This window comes from Callithrix jacchus, chromosome 5 (genome assembly GCF_049354715.1).
Source record: "Callithrix jacchus isolate 240 chromosome 5, calJac240_pri, whole genome shotgun sequence".
In the NCBI taxonomy this organism is placed as follows: Eukaryota; Metazoa; Chordata; class Mammalia; order Primates; family Cebidae; genus Callithrix; species Callithrix jacchus.
In genome coordinates this window covers 152,726,333-152,744,710 of record NC_133506.1, presented here as the reverse complement: position 1 = coordinate 152,744,710, position 18,378 = coordinate 152,726,333, and the positions used below count along the sequence as shown (strand labels likewise).

The following is an 18,378-nucleotide window of genomic DNA, read 5'->3' as shown; positions in this document are numbered from 1 at the left end:
CTTCTATTGTTTAAGCCACCCAGTCTGTGATATTTTGTATGGCAGCCCTAGCACACTGATACATATATGGCCTGAAAACAGCCATAGACAATATATAAACAAATGTGCATGGCTGTGTTCCAATAAAACTTTATTTATGGACATTGAAATTTGGATATCATATGACTTTCTTGTCATGAAATATTATTCATTGTTTTTTTATTTTTCTTAACTATTTAAAATGTGAAAATCATTCCCAGCTTGCAACAGAACAAAAATAAGCAATGGGTCAGATTTGGCTGGCAGGTCTAGTTGCAGCTCTTATTCTGGAAGGCAGTTTGATTCATCCTGAAGCCCAGTAAAGCACAAGACTTTGTCTCAAGATCTGAGACTTGATTATTCCCTTCTGTCCTTCAGCCTGGTTTCACTTCTGGGTGTACAAGGTAATATGGGGCATCAGCCTGTCTTAGCCCCACCTCCCCTGACTTCCTTTTGTATTAGAGAACGACACATAAGGGGACTCCCTGCCTTTCCCCAATTCTCTTAGTACTGGTTTTCCCATTCAAACGATCAACTGATAGACTTTCCAGTATTATGACACTTACTTTTGGAGTGGTTACATCCTGTTCTGAGTCTGAGGCTGTCTGCTCTCAGCATCCTCCTGTTGGCAGACCTTTCCACCATAAATGGCTTCTGTGTGTCATGGTCTGTGGTTTAGGCGTATGGCCACATTCTGGTTTTATTGTTGTTGGAGAGTTGGGTATTTTCCTCCTGTTTTCCATCATGTCTGTGGGCTTTAAGCAACTGAGGTGAACTAAAAGTTCCTTTACTTACACATCTTTGAACAAATGCCAGTCAAATCCTTCCAGACAGTTGGGAATGTGTCTTTTGTTCTCTGCCTTCCCAGAGTGTAGGCCAGGGCTTGGTGCAAGGGATATATCCACTGAGTCAGCAGTCTTCTCAGTTTTCCTTATTAAACATTTCCTTGCCTCTTTTACTGTCACACATGCTGCCATCATCTCTTCTCTGAATGTCTGCGGCAGCCTCCACGTTGGTCTCCTCGAATCTGGCCTTGCTCCCCTTCATTCATTGTCTGCTTTGTAGCAACATGATCTGATTATAACACAAATCTGAGCATACCACTCTCTTGCATAGAACCTTTCAGTAGGAGCTCCGTATTCTTAGGATAAGGTCTAGAGCCAACCACATAATAGTCATTCAATAAATATCTGTTAAATGAAAGATTGTATGGAATCATAAGCTTCAGGTCCTAAGAAAGAGCTGAGATAGGTCACTGAGTTATCATATCTCCTTTGGCAATTTATTAAATCTTGTTTTGCCTCAACTTTTCTGTCTATAAATATCTGCTTGTAGCGATAAAGCAAAAACAAAATAGTGGATGAGTATGTTAGTTCATGTCTGCCAAGAGCAGATACCAAGATAGTATTAGATGTGCAAGAGATTTCTTAGGAAAGGTAAAAAGGAAAGTTGGAAGAGCCTCCAGACTGCAATGGAGGCCTGACACCCTTAGAAGGAGAGAGAGAAGGAGGATTCTCAGACCCTAATGCAGTTCCAAGAAAGTTTAGCCTGACCAGTGGAGAGTCCCAGAGCTAAACCCAGGTATAGGAAGTGTCCCACATCTCACTGGAAACAGTCTGCATCAGTCCTCCTGCAAAATTCATTCATTAGGCAGGAACATCCTGCAGGAAGCGTGCTCTTAGCATCAAGAAGGAGATAAACTGACTGGGGCAGAAGCACCCTGCAGCAAAAGATCTGAGCAGTGCATTCTCATAGCCACAAGTAGAAAGCCTTTGAGTTGTTAGGAAATGAGGGGCTAAGTAAACACACACACACAAATCATCTTTCCATTATTCGAGGACTGTTTAGCTGGTAGGTCTCACATCATTAACTATTGGTTTTGCTTTTTAAGTCTCTTCTTTCTGCTATGTACCTTTTATCTTTTCACTACACATCAGCACCTTTGTGCAGAAGTTGCAACAAGAGAGAAGCAACAGCTCAGACTGTTCTTTACAAATGTTGAATTAGCAGGACTCCAAATCCCCCCTGTTACACACTCTTTAAAAAAAATTTCATGTTTGGAGAATGTTTTTATCTTCTTTATAAAATGGTAGCATGCCGCAACATGTTTTGGCTAAAAATGATTTTAAACTATGTTTTGGTCAATAATCGTTTTAAAGTCCTAGACCTCCATTTAATACAGATAAAAGAGTGGTACTATGTTATTATTATTACTCACATACTTCATCTCTTATTGGCATTTCCTTAAACAACTGACTTTTCTGTGGCTTTAAAATTCAAAATAAGGATGCTCAAAAAAAATTTTAAAAAGCCAACATTGCCAGCATTTTCTCTATACTGGAAAGAAAACATGTTCTTAAGAGTCATTTGTATTTCTTAAAGCACTTAGGATTTATTCAGGAAGTTACTTGAGCTGGTGCCAGAGAAAGGAATAGACCATCCAACATCTGACATTATCCAGTGCTGTGTGTCCAGAACTGTGTGACTCTGTTATTCTCTACTGGCCTATATTCAGCTGAACAAGCCAGGGCCCTAGAGGCATGAGGCTTATGAAGCATGTTTTGTTGTTGTTTTTGTTTGTTTTGTTTTTAGCCCAAAACTACTCTTATAAAGAAAACGAAGCATTAAATAAAATATGTCACTATAATCTTGTATCATCTTGAAAGCTGGCAGTATTGAGCTATGAAAACAAGACTACAGGCCAAGGCAAATATGCCTATGAAACACTCAAACCCAGCGGGGTACTGCCCAAGGAGGCCTGCCATATGGCAATAGCCAACCCAAGCTCTTGATTTGGATTTCTTGCTGTGTACACCTGAAAGTGCGGTGGTGGGTGTGATTACTGAAGGAAAAATTGGACTGTAATAGAATGACCCTTTCCCATAGTTTCTTTAATGTTAGGAAATACACTTTAAAGTTAGGGATGAAACTGAATATAATAGTTGAAGAAAAGACATTTTTATGTTGATATACATCAGTGGTCCAGGTTGCTCATTTGTTTATGATGCATAGAGGAAGCATATCAGGTGCCCAGTCTAGGCCTCCATGTCATGGATGAGAGATGGGATACAAGTTTTTAGTTTAATCTTTACATTCTTATGAGGTCTATGTTACTACCTCCATTTTGTATATAAGGAATCTAAGTTTCAGACAATGGAGAAAAGTTGCCTAAGTGCATATACCTAGTAAGAGCTGGATTCAAGACTCAAACCCAATGTATCTAATTCAAAAACCCAAGACTTTCTAATATACGATAATAGAGAGGGAGAAATCTTAATTTCTAGTACTCACATTTGCATGAGGACAGAAGACAAGTTTGTGACATAACTAGGGACTAGTTGGAGTCAGTATGTAAGCTTGAAGTTATGGTCTGCATACTGCAAGAGTGCAGCAGAGGAAAACACTTGTTGCCTCTCAGACAGAAAATAGGTTTCCCCTGACACCCACCCTCACAACCTCCAGCTCTTCCTTATCTGCCCTTTATACCTCAGAGAACATCCTTATCTGCCCGTTATACCACCAGCTCCAGCCCTTCCTTATCTAGCCTTTATGCCTCAGAGAACTGAGAGGTCCTCCTATGTGTGCCCCGCAACTATCAGCTGCCCACCATGGCCAAACTGTCTATCCACAGCCTCCTCATCTTCTTCTCCAGTAGACCCTGTGTCCCTGGGTCCATTGCAGAAATTCTGTTCCCTTGTATTTGCACCTGTGTTCCTGACTGGCTCCTTCTCCTTAGGCCCTGACCATACTGAGATCTCCCGATCTCCTCTAATTTACAAAAGCCTTCCATCAAACGGCCTCCGAAGGCATAAATTATGACTAGGTGAAGCACAGGGCTTGGACTAGAGTATGTATACAGAGTGGATGTCTTGGTTGGCTTTCAGGCTTTGGCATGAGCACCTGGCCATGCCAAAGTAAAGGAAGCCAGCACTTTTGCTTCCTTCAACCTTTCTGATTGAGTTTCTTGAGATTAAATTATTTCCTGTTTATTCCTTAATTTATTCTATTCTAATTTCTATCCTCTGGCTCGTGACAAGGTCCATTCATATTACCAACTTTTAGTGACTTCAGAGTTGTCCATTTTCAGTCCTTTTCTATTAACCTACTGCTGGTGTAAGTCTTCCCTTTTTTGTCATATACCATATAACTTTCTTCTCTGGCTGCTCTTCCTCAATCATTTCTTCAACTTCACAAATACTGTCATGCCAAGATTTTTGCTTTTACCTCTCTTATTCTCGATATAACCACACTTTCCTTAAACAATCTCAGCATCTTTTATGACTGCATCATCACTGCTTTTCCATATTCTTGGGCTCCAGCTTCTCTATATGGACCCAACTGAGTGTCTCAGAGTCACTTCAAACTCAATGTGTATAAAAATAGAACTCCTTTTCTTGTGCTCCAAACCTTGAACACCTCCCCTGTTAGTCACTTTGTCAGCATGAACCGGGTGCTCATGCCAAAACCTGAAAAACTATCCAAGACACCCTCTCTGTATACTACTCGAGTCCAGGCCCTATGTTTCACCTAGTCACGGTTTATGGCAACAGTCCCCTGACTAGTGTCCGATCTCTTCCTCCCCACACCCAGTCCATTCCTCATGTGGCTTCTAGATTCTAAAAGTTACATTTTTAGAATCCTCATCACCACAGAAATTATTCTCAACCCACTAACGTAGTAAAGTATTTTATTATCTAGCCCACTTCTGTCTTTCAAACCCTATCACTTTCCACTCTTTTCTATAACTGATATTTCAGCAAGATCAAAATACTTGAATTTCAGCCAGGCATGGGGGCTCACACCTGTAATTCCAGCACTTTAGGAAGCAGAGGTGGAAGAATTGCTTGAGCCCAGGAGTTCAAGACTGGCCTGGGCAACATAGTGAAACCCCATCTACAAAAAATAAAAAATTATCTAGGCCTGGTGGCACGTGCCCGAGGTCTCAGCTACTCAGGAGGCTGAGGTGGCAGGATTCCTTGAGCACAGGAGGTGTAGGCTGCAGTGAGATGTGATTGTACCACTGCACTCCGACGTGATTGCACAACTGCACTCCAGCCTGGGGGACAGAGCAAGACCCTGTCTCTTTTAAAAAACAAAAACAAAAACCAAATGCCACCTGCATTTCCCCAAACAGCCATGCATTCTTCTGCCCCATTCTTTGTACATGTTTCTTTCTTCTCCCTGGAATTCCCCCCAAACAGCCATGCATTCTTCTGCCCCATTCTTTGTACATGTTTGCTTCTTCTCCCTGGAATTCCCTTCTGCCTGTGTTTTCCCAGTGAGCAGATTCTTCAACAGCCATCCTAAATATTACTCTCTGTAAACCTCCCCTGATTCTCTATGTGATGTCCACTACTCCTGCCTCTTGTGCAACCATTTTGTCTTGTATATCTAAACAAAAAAGTTACGATCCTAGACTGTGATCTCGTTCAGGGTCCAGAGCTAAATTTCAATAACAACAACAAAAACATCTACAGGTTAATATCCCTAATTAACATAGATACAAAAATCTTCAACAAAATATAAGCAAACCGAATTCAGCAGCACATTAAAAATATTCACCATAATCAAGTGGAATTCATTTTAGGGATACAAGCATGGTTCAACACAGTCAAATCAATAAACATGATATATTACATTAACCGAATGAAGGATAAAAATCATATCTCAGTAGAAGTATTTGATAAAATTCAACATCTCTTCATAAATAAATCCTCTCCACAAATTAAGTATAGAAGGAACATGCCTCAACATAATAAAGGCCATACATAAACTCACAACCAACGTCATTCAGAAAGGGGAAAAGCTGAAAGCTTTCTCTCTAAGATCTGAAACAAGACAAAAGTGCCCACTTTCACCACTTTTACTGACTATAGTCCTGGAAGTCCAGGCTAGAGCAATCAGGTAGGAGAAAGAAATAAAGGGCATCCAAATAGGAAGAATAGAAATCAAGCTGTCCCTGTTTGCAGATAGCATGATCTTTATAGATAGAAAACCCTATACTCACGTAAAAAACTATTAGAACTAATAAATAAAGTTGCAAGATATAAAATCAACATACAAAATGCAGTTGTATTTCTATATGCCAATAGTGAAGAATCTGAAAAAGAAATCAAGAAGACACTACCATTTTCCATAGCTACAAAAAAAGTTACCTAAGAATAAATTTAACTATTGAAGCAAAATATATCTACAATTAAAACTACAAAAAATTGAGGAAGACACAAAAAATAGAAAGTTATTTTGTGTTCATGAATTGCAAGATTTAATATTGTTAAAATTCTTGTATGACTCAAAGCAATCTAGAGTTTCAATGCAATTGTTAACAAATTACCAATGACATTCTTCACAAAAATAGAAAAATCAACCCTACAATTTGCATGGAACGACAAAAGATCCTGAATAGCCAAAGAAGTATTGCACAAAAGAATAAAGCTGGTGACATTAGGCTACTTGACTTCAAAATATACTACCAAGTGTTAATAACCAAAACAACATGGCACTGGCATAAAAAGAGACACATAAACTGATGGAACATAATAGAAAATCCAGAAATAAATCCATGCATCTACAGCCAACTGATTTTTGACAAAGATGCCAAAAACACAAAATGGGAAAAAAAATATCGGTTCAATAAATAGTGTCAGGAAAACTGGTTAAACACATGTAGAACAATGAAACTAGACCTTATCTCTTACCATAGACAAACATCAACTCAAGATGAATTAAAGACTTAAATGTAAAACCCTAAACTACAACACTTCTAGAAGAGAAAACACAGGAGAAAATTTCTATGAAAAATATCCTACACAGGGACTTTTTTATGGATAGAAACTTCAAAAGCACAGGCAACGAATGCAAGTATAAACAAATGAGATTACTTCAACCTTTTTTTTTTACACAGCAATTTAGAACAATAGAACAATGAACAAAGCAAAGAGACATACAGAATGAGAGAATATATTTGCAAACTATGCATCTAATGAGGGGAATATCCAAAATATATAAGGAACTGAAACAACTCAGCAACAACAAAAACTCAATTAAAAAATTGGCAAAAGACCTGACTATACATTTCTTAAAAGAAGATGTACAAATGGCCAAGAAATATATGAAAAATGCTCAATATTATTAATCATTGGTGAAATGCAAGTCAAAATATCAGCAGGATATCACTTCACTTTGGTTAGAATGACTATTATCAAAAAGATAAGCAGTAACAAATGTTGGTAAAGAGGTGGAGAAAAGAGAACCCTTACACATTGGTATGGGAAATGTAAATTAGTTCACCCATTATGGAAAACAGTATGGCGGTTCCCCAGAAAAATTAGAAATAGAACTACCCTATCCTCTAGCAATCCCACTACTGGGTATATATCCAAAGAAAACGGTATTAATCTGTCAAAGAGATATTTGCACTCCTGCGTTTGTCACAATAGAATTCACAACAGCCAAGGTAAGTCAAGAACCTAAATTCCCTCAGTGGTTGAATGGACTTAAAAATACGGTGTATATATACACAATAGAATACTATTCAGCCATAAAAAAATAGAATAAAAATTTTGTCACTTGTGGCAACGTGGATGAACCTGTTAAAATATATTGAGTGAAATAAGTCAGGAACGGAAAGATGAATACTGCATGATGTCATTTACATGAAATCTGAAAAAGGTGTTCTCATAGAAGTACAGAGTAGAAGAGTGGTTACCAGAGGATGGGAAGTGTAGTAAGGAGGGAGAAGGGGAGACTTAACAATAATGTATCGTATTTGAAAAAGCTGGAAGAGGAGGTTTTGAATGTACTCAGTACAAAGAAATGATAAACATTTAAGGTGCTGAATATGCTATTATAATCTGTTTTGCTCATTACAGAATGTACACATATCAAAACATCACATATTCCATAACTATGTACAGTTATGTGCCAGTAAAAATTTAATAATAATAATGATAATTTAGTTTAAAAATGAACTCATTTTATTCTAATCTAGTCAGTTTTCAACAGCATACACAACCTCTTTCACTAACTTTATGGTATTCTAAAAATTAATTGTAGTTATTATCTCAATTAATTCTGTATTGTAATAAATTTTGCATTTAATTGCTTTCTAGTTTATATATATTCCTACATCTTATTTCTCTCTTATTTTCAGAATTAAAGAATTCTGAGGATAAAACTTGTTTGATTTTAAGCTAATTAACACTCCCATCTCTCTATTTCTCACAGATTAATCTATTGGCTTTTCAGTCTGAGCTTTTGTGTCATATAGAGCATCTTATAGCATACCATTTCCGTTATTACTGTCTGGTAAATGTAATCATTAATTTTCAATGCTTCTAACAAAATCTAGTGAAAACTTGTATGACATATGTTTTATACTCTTGCACTAATGCTTCCTGATAAGCATGACATTTTCCAGAGGAAAGTGTAAGGAAGCGGTAAGTTGGGGTTAATGAGAGTCAGAGTGCAACTCAAGTCGATGACCAAGTTGGAGCAGGATACTCAGCTAAGAATCTAAAGGGAAGAATACAAATAGTCTGAGCAAGTAGGAAAAGGGAAGCCCATACTTCAGTTTCATGGTTGGAAAAGGGCTGGCCAGAGGCAAGGAGAGTACCTGGAAGCCTTCATCCCTGTCTAGGTGTTGCAGCGGCATCACGCCCAGCTGCTGGCTTGCACACAGGCTCCTGAAAAACCTGTCTTGGATAGAAGGACCGCCCAGTATTTGCCTAGGGCATACAGTTGTACAAGAGATGCAAGTATTTAGGTCCCTGTGGTTTTGTTTCCAGAAAACTTACTTAAAATATTTTTCCAGATGCAAAATTCCTTGGATTCTTGTTTTGGAATGAATCTGTTAACTAAACTGGATTCAGAAAAAGTCTATAACCAATTTTGTTATTAAGAAACTTTACATTAAATTTAATGCATTCCTTTCTTTGTTCATGTGTTAATTTCTGGGACTTGGCCCAAATCCTATATAAAATATATACAGAAAGAGAGAAAACAAGTAGCCTCTTTATGTAAACTAATCAAGAAGGAAATGAAACCACCCAAATGTGGTCTACGCCATCTGTGATCTATGATAAATAGCAAAATTACAGTCATGTTTTTTCCTTAAATGTTAACTGTAAAACATAAAGTCCTTTTTTTAAGCACCAGATGTCAAGAATGCTTAATAAAATGCTATGGTTTATTAAATAACATCATTTTAGACTCAGTGAACTAGTAAAGACTGATGTTTGTGCATTAGATTAAATGTCTAAAATTCTGTATTACTCCTTCTATTTCAAATATATGACACTAATGTACATATACCAAAATTTATATTTAGAAACAGAGAGATTTATACATCATAGGCCAAACTGAAATGTTTTTCAGTCCACAAAAGTGGATTTTCACTTGACTCTATGTATAAAGTTTATTGAGATTTTTTATGTAGCAATGAAAATAAGCATTACATATCTCAGATCTACAGGAAATCAGGAAAGATTAAATAAAAATGAAAAGTATATTCAAAACTATGTAATCTATCCTTTTTAGTGTTTTTTTTTTGTGGCTTTCATCACAGTTATGTGTGAGGAAATTGTGGTCATCCCTGTCTCTTCCCTCCTTCTGGCTAAGAGTTAGTACCCCCATTTCTCAGCCTGAGTCGGGGAAAGAATAGCTTTGATAATTAGACAGAAATCATTATGTAGAATTTTTGTAGAAATAGAAAGTTTTGAGAACTTTTCTGCAAGGTCATGCTTGGACTATTTTGAATTCAAATTTAAAGGGAATAGTGAGAATTTAGTATGGTAAATAAGGAACATTATATTTTCATTTTACTTCTTCATCAACTGATAGTTTGGCTAACCTCTTCTCTAAGCCTGTCTTGTCAGAATGATTCTGCAATTACATGTTACAGTGCTTTGAAATATTTTATTTTCTTTTTTTAAAACCTATACTTTTCTATGTATGATTTGTACATGATCTGCTGGGTACCTAATGTAACAAGGATGATATAGTGTGGATGTTTGATCTCTTAAAACTCATGTTGAAATTTAATCTCAATGTTGGAGATGGGTGCCTAATGGGAGGTGCCTGGGTCATGAAGGCAGATCGATCCATCGTGAATAGATTAAAGCCCTCACTGGGGCCGGTGGGTGAGTAGGTTCTCACTTTATTGGTTCATGTGAAAGCTAGTCATTAAAAAGAGCCTGGCACCTGGCCCCTCTTCTGCTTCCTCTCTCTCCCTGTGATTCTTTATATACAAATTCCCCTTCACCTTCAGCCAGGAGTGGAAAATGCCTGAGGCCTTTGCCCAGTTTTGAACTTTCGAAATACCACAATTGTCAGCCAAATAAATCATTTTGTGTGTGTGTGTGTATATATATATATATATATACGTATATATATATGCCTCCAGCCTCAGGTATTTCTTTATAGCAACACACAAACCAACTAAGACAAGGGTGACTTAGGAAAAGATTATTTACTTAGTCAGTTAGCCATAAATTACTCGGGCCAAACTCAGTGTGTAATACATCCCATACACTTGTCCAAGGAAACTAACCTCCTAGTGGTAATCTAGTGATTAACCTTTTCTACTCATTGCTACTTAGATATTATCCAGTAATATTTAAATCAAGGTTACTACTGAATATAATAAGCTATTGAGTTTGAAGCCAGCAGGTGAGTTCTGAATAAAGTAAAGGGCAGATAATAAAATAGTTTCCATGTTTACATAAGAATTTATTTACTCTGGGATTTTTATCTACTGCTTTTGGTTTTAAAGGTTAACATGAGGGCATTAGGAACAAACGGGCCCTTTGTGTTTCAGGAGCAGCAGGTGTTGAAACTGCTTTCTAGTTTGACTAGTACAATAGTAGTCAATGTGTTCATTGACTTGATTGATCATTACAAGCCTTAAGGGACATAGCCTCCCAACAAAAATTATCTGGATGTTTTATGGTTACCTAGTGCAGTTCTGTATTTAATCTGTCATATTTGGCTATGTGGGCAAAGGATACATTACTGGGTACATTTGTTTCAAAAAGCAATTGCATTTTAAATCCAGCCTTTTCATAAAATAGATACCTAAGATGTTTTTAGACTGTCTTCATGAACATGGATTTATAATTACTATGGCTTTGGAGGTATTACAAAATTAACATTTTCTGGGGAAATCTCAGCAAATGAAGCAAATGACACTTTTTCTTTTTTAACTTTTTACTGTTATATTATTATTATTTTTGGAGAGAGGGTCTCATTCTGCTACCCAGGCTGGAGTGCAGTGGTGGAAACACTGGCTCATTGCAGCCTCAACTTCCTGGGCTCAAGTGATCCTCCTGCTTCAGTCTCTCAAATAGTTGGGATTACAGATATGAGCCATCACACTGGCTATTTTTTTTTTCTATTTTTTTGTAGAGACAGGATCTCTTCATGTTTCCTAGGCTGATCTCAAACTTTCTGCCCCAAGTAATCCTCCTACCTCGGCCTCCCAAAGTACTGGGATTGCAGGCATAAGTCACTGCACCTGGCCTGCAAATTACCTTCAAAGGAATTTACTACTAATCAAGAAGGAAATAAAGCCACCCAAGGGTGGTCTATGCTATCTGTAGTCTGCAATAAATGGCAAAACTACAGTCATGTTTTCTCCATGAGAATTATCGATTAGATAATTCTAATAGTTATCCATGAATTATCCAAGGATAATTCTTACAGTTCTAGAGTTCCCAAATCTCCAATATAGACCACTTACCTGCTCCAAGCCACCTATACAACAGAAAGGGTCAAGCACCTAGCCTAGTGCTACAGTTGTGTGTTTCTATATACTGACTAAGCACTCAACAAATGTTTAGTGAATAAAATACCCAGAGAAAACCCACTGGTGGTCAGAGACAGGTAATGTAGTTTTACTGGCACCAGTGAATAAATAACATCATTTCACATCTGCTCAAAAATGTACCCTTTGTTCATGTTTATAGAGCTAACTATAATCTCAGGATTATTAGGTGAGTATAAATAATTATCTTCCCATCCGTAGCAATTTTCTAAAATTATCTACCCATAGTCACATTTTGGATCTTATAGATATCCTCTTAATGTGTTATATTGCTAAAGTCTAAAGAGTTTCTATTTGGATTTCCAAACAGAGGAGTTTGAAGTAGGAGGCAGCAGGAGGTTCAACAAAAGGGGTTCCAACAGAGTGTGTGCTTTTAGTGGCTTTTTCTGAGGGGGAACCTTTTTTAAATTGTTATAAAATTCATGTAACATTTATAACCTTGACTATTTTTAAGTGTACAGTTGAGTGGTATTAAGAACATTTACATTGTTATGCAACCATCAGCACTGTCCATCTCCAGAACTCTTCATCTTGTAAAACTGAACTATGTACCAACGAATCAATAACTCCCTATTCCTTCTTCCCCCAGCCCCTGGCATCCTGTGATTCTAAATGAAAATTAATATGTTAAAATATTGCTATATAATCCATAAAGAAGAATATGTTCACCATCATGTTTATGAATGTTTTACAATTAATGCATTATGGAAAATGGGTATTATGTATTTATTTTTTGCCTCATCAATTTTCCTGGGAAATGAGGGCCCCTATGCCTCTAATGTTTCTATACAACTAAAATGGTAGATACATTAGGGGCTGATTTTTAAATATCTCTAACATCTTTGAAACTTAGTAATATTTTTCAAATATTTTCCTTTTTTAAGACACTAACTTTTGTTGCTTTAATTTCAGATAATTAGTTTCTCCTTTTTTCTCATTTTTTGAAACAAATTTTTGGTGCCACAAAAGAAAGAGCACTTGAACATAAAATTTCTCATCAAGGCAATTTAATTCTATAGAAGGGTATGTATCTCAACAAAAAAAAAAAAAGAAAACTTTAGGCCAATATCCATGATGAAGATGCAAAAGTCTTCAATAAAATACTGGCAAGCCAAATCCAATAGCACATCAAGAGGTTATCCGTCATGATCAAGTCAACTTAATTTGGGGATGCAAGGCTGGTTCAACATACCCAAGTCTATAAACGTAATGGACCACATAAACAGAACCAAAGACAAACAAAAACATAATGATTTCCATAAATGCAGAGAAGGCCTTCAACAAAATTCAACAGCCCTTTAAGCTAAAAACTCTCAATAAACTAGGTATTGATGGAACGTATCTCAAAATAATAAAAGCTACTTAACACAAACCCACAGCCAGTATCATACTGAATGGCAAAAACTGGAAGCATTGCCTTTGAAATCTGGCACTAGACAAGATGCCCTCTCTCACCACTCCTGTTCAATATAGTATTGGAAGCTCTAGCCAGAGCAATCAGGCAAGAAAAAGAAATAAAACATATTCAATTAGGAAAGGAGGAAGTCGAATTGTCTCTATTTGCAGATGACATGATTATATATTTAGAAGACGCCATTGTCTCAGCCCAAGACTCCTGAAACTGATAAGCAACTTCAGCAAAGTCTCAGGATACAAAATCAATGTGCAGAAATCACAAGCATTCCTATACACCAATAACAGACTTAAAGAGAGCCAAATCAAGAATGAACTACCATTCACAATTGCTACAAAGAGAATAAAATACCTAGGAATACAACTAACAAAGGATGTGAAGGACCTCTTCAAGGAGTACTACAAACCACTGCTCAAGGAAATAAGAGAGGACACAAACAGATGGAAAAACATTCCATGCTCATGGTTAGGAAGAATCAATATTGTGAAAATGGCCATACTGCCCAAAGTAATTTATAGATTCAACACTATCCCCATCAAGCTACTTATGACCATCTCCACAGAAGTGGAAAAAACCACCTTAAATGTCATATGGAACTAAAAGAGAGCCTGCATAACCAAGACAATTCTAAGCAAAAAGAACAAAGCTGGAGGCATCACACTACCTGACTTCAAACTATACTACAAGGCTACAGTAATCAAAACAGTCTGGTACTGGTACCAAAACAGAGATACAGACCAATGGAATGGAACAGAGGCCTCGGAGGCAACACCACACATCTACAACAATCTGATCTTTGACAAATCTGAGAAAAACAAGCATTGGGGGAAAGGATTCTCTGTTTAATAAATGGTGTTGGGAAAACTGGCTAGCCATGTGCAGAAAGCAGAAACTGGTCCCCTTCTGACACCTTACACTAAAATTAACTCCAGATGGATTAAAGACTTAAACATAAGACCTAACACCATAAAAACCCTAGAAGAAAACCTAGACAAAACCATTCAGGACATAGGCACAGGCAAGGACTTCATGACTAAAACACCAAAAGCATTGGCAATGAAAGCCAAAATAGACAAATGGGATCTAATTAAACTCCAGAGCTTCTGTACAGCAAAAGAAATAATCATTAGAGTGAACCAGCAACCAACAGAATGGGAAAAAATTTTTGCAATCTACCCATCTGACAAAGGGCTAATATCCAGAATCTACAAAGAAGTAAAACAGATTTACAAGAAAAAACAAACCCATTCAAAAGTGGGTAAAGGAAATTAGCAGACACTTTTCAAAAGAAGACATATATTAAGCCAACAAACATATGAAAAAATGCTCATCATCACTGATCATTAGAGAGATGCAAATCAAAACCACATTGAGATACCATCTCACGCCAGTTAGAATGGTGATCATTAAAAAAATCTGGAGACAACAGATGCTGGAGAGGATGTGGAGAAATAGGAACACTTTTATACTGTTGGTGGCAGTGTGAATTAGTTCAACCATTGTGGAAGACAGTGTGGCAAATCCTCAAGGACCTAGAAATAGAAATTCCATTTGACCCAGCAATCCCACTACTGGGTATATATCCGAAGGATTATAAATCATTCTCTTATAAAGACACATGCACACGTATGTTCATAGCGGCACTGTTTACAATAGCAAAGACCTGGACTAGACAAGGAAAATGTGGCACATATATACCATGGAGTACTATGCAGCCATAAAAAACGAGTTTGTGTCTTTTGTAGGGACATGGATGAATCTGGAAACCATCATTCTCAGCAAACTGACATAAGAACAGAAAATCAAACACCACATGTTCTCAGGCATAGGCGAGTGTTGATCAATGAGAACTCATGGACACAGGGAGGAGAGCATCACACACTGGGGTCTGTTGGGAGGGAATAGGGGAGGGACAGCAAGGGGTAGGGAGGTTGGGAAGGGATAACATTGGAAGAAATGCCAAATATAGGTGATGGGATGGAGGCAGCAAACCACATTGCCATGTATGTACCTATGCAACAATCCTGCATGTTCTGCACATGTACCCCAGAACCTAAAGTGCAATAAGATATTAAAAGAAAGAAGAAGGGTGTGTCTCATGGATAGAGTAATGGTGAGAGCATACCTGAACAAGGCAAGGGAAGGGGTTCTTATCCCAGATATAGGTAGCCCCTACTGCTGTGGTGTTCCCCTATTGGCTAGGGTTGGACCGTACAGTCTAAGCTAATTCTGATGGCTATTTTAAAGAGAGCAGGGGTATGAGCTAGAGTGGTGGGGTGAGCAGTTTCTGTGAGAAAGACGATTCTGGAACAGGTGACTAAAGGTGACTGAGGTCAGAGCAGGTGACCGGGGTGACTCAGGACAAAGCAGGTGACTAGGATGAGTTAGGACTCTAAATATATGGGTTAGGAGGGGGATGCATGAGGGGGATGTGCGGTGTTGGCAAGAGGAATAGGTGCAGGTAACCAGGGGAACAGATGTGAACTACCGATTAGAGCTGCAGGAAGGTTGTTTACTGAAACTAGGGGCAAGGAGATGAATGGGGAATGTAAACTTTTCAATGGAGAATAAAGAACAAGGAAACTGAATATACTGACATACTGATTCTTTGAAGAGAAATTTAGAACTTACTGTATTTAATATCATGATACCTCAGACTTGAAATATTCATATCTTTATACAGTTATATATTTATCAAATTCCAACCCTGTATACCTTTTGAATATTTTACATTTAGGACAAAATAATACTTGACCATACATTTGTCAAATATTCTCTCTGGAATTCCTATTTCAGTTGGGCTGTATTGATTTATTTTGGAACCAAGTAATCTGACTTTCAGGTCTTGTGCCAAGGATTATTTATTATTATTATTATTAATGTATGAGTAGATCTGTTAGCACTCCATCTCAAGGTGTGGCTGAGGAACCATACTTCTACGTTTTGTTTCCTTTTCAAGCCCTGAGGCTTAAATATTTCTGCAGCAATTGCTCTTCACTCATAAGTGAGAATTTTTAAACAGATGAACTAGAGGAATTCTGCTGGGTTATTTCTAATTTATATGATTGTCACAACATCATTATTGTATTTTTTAAAATGCTTAATATTTTATTATGTTCAAGTCACACAACTTATTTACTTTCTAAGTTTACTCTTATTTCTTATTTCAGTTCAAATAGTCATTACATACATTTGCTTCCAAACCAAGTCAGAACTACTGATGCTAGTTTAAAAATATAGAGGGATCTTCCCCTCTGTGTGTCACAGATGTCTGAAGTTTCACCATTAGAGGTTCATTTATTGGTGTTTATTGTCAAGTGGTGTCCCTTTGGTATGTGAATATCCTTGGGAAAAGTGGATCTTATTGTCACTCATCAACTCTTGTGGATTTGATTTTTCCTGGGGCAAGTATGAGCACAGGCATAGAATAGGCAGAGACACAAACAATGGGCTGGGAAGAAACTGTGACAGTAAGGACAAAGTTTTAACTGCATCATCATTTAACCTCTTTCTTGCCTGACCCTTGTAATGTGTACCTGATAGTTTGAAAAAGTTAATAAACATAGACATCTGTTTTTCAGAATTTCCTTCAAGATAATCAACCAATATTTATTGTATACTTTTTCTCTGCTACACATGGGGCTCAGTACATTCCCTGAATTTTTATACTTACTCCTCACAGCAACCTCATTTTACTGATGAGGAAATGAGGCTTAGAGAAATGTGGTCACTTTTTTAAGGTCATACAGATAGCAACTGTCTTTCCGATTGCTAAATATATGATATTAACCACAATGCTGTATTTATTCTTAGAATAATGGGGAACCATTGAAGAATTTTAAGAAGATTGACGTGATCGCATCATTTTTTGAAGTAATCATGCTGGCTGAGAATAGATTGGAGAGAAATAAGACTAGAATCAGACTAAGAATCAGACTATTGCAATTTTCTAAGTATGACCTGAATGTTGCCTAAGAGGTGGCAGCAGGGATGAAAAGAAACAGATTGATTCAAGCAAGATTTGGAAGTAGGCATCAGCAGGATTTAGTGAGGACAGGAAGGAGTCCTGGGTGATCTTTGAGTTTCTGATTTGAGCAAACAGGTAGATGGAAACACTATTCACCAAGACAGAAGGAACCCAGAAAAGGGATCTGTATGTGTATGTGGACCAGGAGGTGGAGGAGGAGGTGGGAGGGGAGCAGAGGATGTTGACTTTTTGACACGGAATTTGAGGTGTCTGATGCGGAATATCCAAATGCAATGTGCAATCAACAGTGCTCTTGACCAGGTGTGGTGGCTCACACTTGTAATTCCAGCACTTTGGGAGGCTGAGGTGGGCAGATCGTTTGAGGTCAGGAGTTCGAGACCTGGCCAACATGAAGAAACCCCATCTCTACTAAAAATATAAAAATTAGCCAGGGATGGTTGGTGCACACCTGCAGTCCCAGCTACTGGAGAGGCTTAGGCAGGAGAATCACTTGAATCTGGGAGGTGGAGGTTGCAGTGATCTGAGATCACACCACTGTATTCCAGCCCAGGTGACAGAGTGAGACTCCACCTCAAAAAAAAAAAAATTTTTTTTTTTTTTGTCCTGGTGCTCAAGGAAAGAGACCTAAGTTGGAGATCTAAATCTGAAGGTTATTAAAACATGGATGGAAAGTAGTCGAGATCACTCTGGAAGAAGGAGCAAAGGGGAGGGGAAGAAGGGCCAGTACCCATCCCTAGCAAGACAAAATAAAACTGAAGTAAATGGAATCAACATATAAGAAAGACACAGGCAAAAGGAGAGCCCACCAAGAAAATGATAAGGAACAAGCAGAGGGGTAGAAAAGACAGCAGGGACAGCATGGGATTCAGAAGCCCAGAAGGATAGAGTTTCAGAAGGAAGGAGTAGTCAGCTAAGTTAGGGCCTGTGATGTCACTGAGAGACACAGTGAGGCGGGGCCTGGGTTTAGCACTAAAGAGACTGTTGCTGACACCAGGGCAGTGAAGCAGTGAATAGAAACTAGACATTAGTCTTCTTCTTAGTCACTAGGCACATGGTATTATGTAAATCTTTTTCTTTTCCTCGTTCTGTCGCCCAGGCTGGAGTGCAGTGACACAATCACAGTTCACTGCAACCCCT

General features: G+C 37.8%; 1 protein-coding gene across 11 annotated transcripts in view; it reads left to right on the top strand.

The window, feature by feature from the left end:
* The window catches only part of STARD13 (StAR related lipid transfer domain containing 13), a 554,175-nt gene that overhangs the window by 206,242 nt on the left and 329,555 nt on the right, over positions 1-18,378 (top strand). The gene's annotated exons all lie outside the window — the stretch shown is intronic.